This window comes from Melampsora larici-populina (assembly GCF_000204055.1).
Source record: "Melampsora larici-populina 98AG31 unplaced genomic scaffold MELLAscaffold_27, whole genome shotgun sequence".
Classification (NCBI taxonomy): Eukaryota; Fungi; Basidiomycota; class Pucciniomycetes; order Pucciniales; family Melampsoraceae; genus Melampsora; species Melampsora laricis-populina.
The window spans coordinates 1,061,812-1,067,811 of NW_006768791.1; positions in this window are offsets into that span (position 1 = coordinate 1,061,812).

Sequence of the window (6,000 nt, forward strand, 5' to 3'; positions counted from 1 at the left end):
TGTGAAAGCTTTGAACGTGAAGTTGCTTGGAAAGGATAATGCTTGATTGTGTAATTTTTTTTACAAAATTTATCAAGGTGGTTGGGCAGACAGAGGAGTTCTCCAATGGCCCCCTTTTATGAAGCAGAGACTGTGTTTTGACTTGGCCATACCACACTACCTTGCTGTCACTGTGGTCACTCAAATTCTCAGTTTAATTAGATTCAATTACATCAATTTGGTGTTAGAATTCTTATGTGTGCTACTTGACCATGTCACAACTCATCCATGACATCATATTTACATTTCATGTATTGACCACCTTTCAAATCTTTTGATTCATCCTTAACCTGAGCAGCTGATGGTTTGATTGATCCTCATCTCTTCAATCAAACCATCTCAGGTACATACCAAATTCCTATGAACTTGAGTCTATATTTGGTACTGACCATAATTGCAGGCCTCCGCTGACAATCACCTGGTTGCTTCAACCAGTCATGCACCACCACCACCCACTTTCACACCAATTGGAGCTGCAATGCCCATCAGGACCAACAAACAAGCTAGAGACAATGAAGATGATGGAGTTATTTTGGTTCCTCAAGACCCAAAAGCTCCACAACTAGAGCATGATCACACTGGAATCACTATTTCCACCCCACATAGATTTGTTCAGGATCCACTCTGCATGTGAGAAATGTTCGAAGTTGGCAAGTAACCTCTCTTTCACAATGTTGCGGTCAAAGCTTGTCAAAAAAGCCTTGCCAAATCTACAGAAACTGTAAAAGAACATATGTTCACACGAGATCCAACCACCCAAAACACTGTTTGGATCCAGATCCCCCAAGGCCTTCCCGCACTTTTTAAAATTATGAAACTCAAGACATCCGTACAATCACAAATGTGTTGCCCATTCTGCTGTGCTTTTTCATCCATTCAAGCACCTTTACCACTCAATCCTTCACCTGTTCCACTCTGCAATGTCCCATGATTTACTACAAAAGTGTCAACTACTCTACACCAATAACCTTGTCAATCTCCTCTCTATGAGAAATCATCAGGCTCTTCTTTTATCAGTCAATACATACTTGGCTTGGAAAGATGCTTCAGTATAACTACTTTGAAGAAGCCATCAATGCACACCTCAATTGTCAGCGACCTGGCCATGATAGAATGGATGATATATGGGATGGTACTTTGTGGAAAACCTTCATGAAAAACAGGTACATCTTCACATCAAGATCTGGTAACCTTGTATTTGGATTATGGTGTGATTGGTTCAATTGCGGTGGCAAGAATGCAGCAACCAAAACTTCAGTCAGGGTCATGCTCCTCACCTGTTTCAACCTCCCTCCAACAATACAATACAAAAGGAGAACATCTGCATCTATGGTATCATGCCAGGTCCATCTGAACCATCACTCTTGGAAATGAATCACTTTCTCAAACCGCTAGTCACTGAAATGTTGGTCTTCTGGGACAGCATTACCTTCACGTCAACATCAAAGCATCCTAAAGGGTGCACCCTCTGGGCTACACTATGGCCTATTCATGGCGACGTTCCAGCTATGAAAAAGGTCACCGGAGGGACTTCACACTCGTCCACATGTTTATGCTCTATCTGTCACATAGATTGGTCTCTCTACCACTCTCATTCTCCAGAACCAAAGGTTGAACTCCATACTTCTGAGGGAGTTAAGCAAGCTACCCTAGGGGAAGGATGGCCACATAAACAGACAAAGCCAAACTTACATTTTGCGGAACATATCGGCCACATCTCCACCCTTCTTGGGCCTCCAGCTTACACAACTAGCTGGTCAGGTGTGTGTATCATTGGAGCCCTTGTGCAGACCTCAAAGAATGGAAATCAAAGTGTGTTTCTTCCTCATTTGTACAAGTAGGATGTAGCAACTGACCTTGATGTTTTCAAGTAGAACAAGTGGGTGAGGCTTTGCTCAAGCAGCATTCAATGTGTGGATTCTTTCAAGCAATGATCCACAACAGCCATCCTGCCACTGAGGCCAACCCTATCATCAAAGAATACCTACAACAACATTGCCAAACCAAGTGGGCCACAAAAAAACTCAGTTCTCAAGCATTTGATGCCCTCCAGAAACTTGGCATTCTTTGGACAGATCCACCTTTGATATCACTACAAGCCTTGTCATATCTAACAAGTCACACAGTACATACAGAAAAACCCCGGGGAACAGCTACATCTCATACTTGTTGGACTCATTTCAAAGGTTTGGTACTATCACAGACATTGTCAAGCTCCCTGATGTCACCCAGCCTGTTTTAGTGGTGAGATCACTGAAGTTTTTATATGGCAAAGACAAGCACAAGGACCTGTATGCTTCCTTTCCAGGCTTTCTGATTGCATCAGTTATATATGATTTGCATGGGGATTATCATGTTGTACCATGTCACAAGGTGATTGACCAGCTTGTTGTACAAGATAATGCAGAAGATACATTTGATATTTCTGGGCCAACCCTTTCAGTAGTGCAGCTGAATGATCTGGTGAGTTCCCATGATCATCATCAGGTGAATGTTTCCTGTCCCATCTTTCAACTTTCCGAGGATTTGTGCAAGAACTTAATCTGGTAGATGACGCTATGGATATAAAATAACCATGAGTAGGAATTTTATTTTGATGTAGCCTCAATGTAGAAGTTCCCCTTTCCACTTGTTCTTGGTTCTAAAACTTCTCATTCATTTATTGTCTCCAAGAATCCAAGAGTCTCATGCATGACCTGTGTTGGCTTCAAGCGGTTCATCAATTTTGTTTGTGATTATGTACACAAAACACATCACAATAATGATGGGAAGCTGTCAATATTTTACAAAGTAACAGACAAGGAAACACTTGTATCATTTTTGGTCTTGAGCTTTTGTTTTAACAACTCTGTTCATTAGAATTATTAAGAATCATGAGGCCTGGATTCCATCAAGCTACACTGCTGTTACATGGTTTGTAATTGAGTTGGAAATATGAGTCCATAAAATGTGAATGGAGATCATGAAAAGATACCTGATATCTTCAAACTTTGCTGCATAGGAAGTTCTGAGAATGCAATATACCATCCTGAGCAATTAAAAAGAAGCTGTCGGAAAATTTTGGAAGATAAATTTTCCTCTGCAGCTGTACTACTGAACCATATCCCCCACTCAAACTGATCTTGAGGTCAATTTGATATTGAATTGGGATTGAATTGAGATTGAATTGAGATCATCTTGACAACCCTGGGCCAGCTGCGCAATGGGCCGCAACAGGCCGCAACAGGCCTTTTTTTGGCTCGCTCGGCAAAGCGGTGCGAAAAAAAACACTACATGATTCTCACATCTCAGTTGCAGAGCTGGATACACGCTCCGCAACAGCATCACATGCACCAAAAAAACAAACAAAGAAATTGAATTCATTATCACAATATTCCAAGCTTCTTCAGTTCGTTACCAGTCAACCAAGAGCTACCAATGAAAAAAACATTGTATTTATTTAAAGCTTGATGTAATTAAATTTTATCTAAGACTATATCAATCCAAATTCACACCCAAACTTTTCAATACTGCAGTAAGTTCTGCAAAGTCAACACCTAAATCAACACCCTCTCGTAATTTTAATTGACTAGACACAAGCGCCTCTATAGTATGTGCAAGCAAGCTACCACAATCACTTGCACAAACGTCAGCTGCACAGGAAAAGATCCTTTCCGCAGCGCATGATGAGCCCATTGAAGCCAGGTAATCTTGTGCCATGAGGGCAAGAATCCTATAGTCTTTTTCATGATGCTGAAAAAGAATTACATGATGTCAGCATACATTATGATAGAAATAGGGTGAATGTGTTTGCTTACCGACCACGAATAAAAGACCAGCCTTAGGATCAGTTAATGTATAATCCTTCTGGCGCATCTTATCTGACATTCACAGGTAGTTTTCCAGAGAGCTATCAATTGTGTCACTTTTGTCATTGTCTTCATCTGAGTCGTCGTGAAACATTCTAGCTTGATTCAAAGATGAGTTCAATACTGAGTTAGATTCTTTTTGGGAAGGTCCAGGTTTTTGCCAAGGTGAATCCAGTTTGTATTCTGAGTAAATTAGTTGCAAGGTAGACTCAACCTTCAATGGAATGACTCCAGATTTTTCATCAAACCATTTGGTGAAAAATTTGAGTCGGAAGAGCGGGTGAATTACGGTTGCCATCACCAAGGTTTCACACTTGAGTGCCTTGGTCAGATAATCTTGGGTCTTCCCCAACATTTCTGCCAACATAGGGTAAACAGCGTCGCTAGTACTCAACTGGTCAACCTTTTCTTGTAACTTGTGTCGGAGCTCAACATATTCCGGTATCACCATACAACCTGTAGGCCCGTCGCCTTCCATCTTGAGGGTGGTATCAAGAAATATCTATTGAAATGGATCATCAGTAATGGTCAAGATGATATACAATGATGAATGCTCATATCTCACCTTGAGTTCAACATTGATGCATCTGACTTGAGCCCAGTCAGAGGTTGTCATTTCCAAAGAATGGAAATAGCCATAAGGCTTACCATTCTTGCGTGGGCGGTAAGCAACGGCAAGAACACGGTCCAAATCTTCTTTACATAATTGATTGATCACCTGTGTAAGACCAAAGTTAGCTAGCTGGTGAAAATCACAAAAGTATTCCTATCAAAACTTACATCTTTTGCAAGCCAGGCCTTGTGCCGGCTCTTGTACTTTATATTTCACCGGATGCCATAACCGGCAATGAGGGAGCCGGTGAACCCTCTCTTTGCACATACACACTCATACTCTTTGCGCCATGCAGCTGAGAGTGTGATATGCCTGACAATAAAGTCAACCTATAAAGAAAGAGTTGTGTCAGTCACACCATTATCAGTATGTCAATGTCAGCTAACAGATCTCGTACCTTGCGTAGAATGAAGTCAACATTGTTTGCCTCGCGACAGTGTGTTGGAGCCACTTCTGCTTCCAATACCACAGCAGGAGTAAGTTCATCCTCAGCACCGGCAAGGTCCCAATCAGCCTCATCATCCACTTGACCTGTGGCCTCTTGAATTTCAGCTTGTGGCTGTGAGTCATCTAAATTGTCAAGGTTGTGTTCAGGAACTTGATCTTCTGGAAGTTCTTGGTCTTCTTCCTCCTTGACGATGGTACCAATAGTTGGAGATACACCGCGGGCCGCCATTTTGACTTTAGCTGGGGGCGGAGCCTTGATTCCGAGTTTGGCAAGTCCTGCATTCACAATCAAAGCCAGTTTATGGCAAAAACAAAATATGTGCATAGATGTTGGGTCCCATTTATACTTAAGACCAGGTCCAGGTGGTTGTAACAAAAATTGATGGTCCATCTTGGTGGCCATGGTCTTGTTATTGGATCCTGATTCCATTGTCTGAGATAACATGTAAAAGTTAAAAAAAACTGATGTCAGTATACATTCCAATCAACAAAATCGAATCAAGAATATCCTTATATTTTGGTGTATGCCATGCTTAACCAAGAGGTGAGCAATGGGCTCCGCAAGCCACGGACCGTGGCGGTGCCAAGCAATGACCTTAAGACTCACATGTCGAATGTGATATGTCCACTTCGGATCAATGAACGTCACAGAGGCTCCAATGAAGCCGTGACAATTCCCCTTGCTGGTCCAGGCATTGTGGACAAGGGTGAATCGTGATGTTAGTTGCTGGATCTCACAACAATGGGAATTGGTTGGTAATCAATCTTCAAGTGATGTGAGTTTTGATGAATAAAATAACTTACCTTCAGTTCTTTGAAAACATTTTGTTTCAATGAGGCGTTGATGTGCCTTGCTTCTTTTGCTGCCCACTTTTGTCCAAATAGCTTCGCATCCCGTCACAAGTATGTCACCATCGCACGCAGGAGGGGATCCTCCACCAACAGAGCCACTATACTATACTATACCAGTATAGTACTATACTGGGTATAGTATAGTTTCTGACTCTACTTGAAAAAAAAGTATAGTATAGTATAGTCAAGAGCTGCACTATA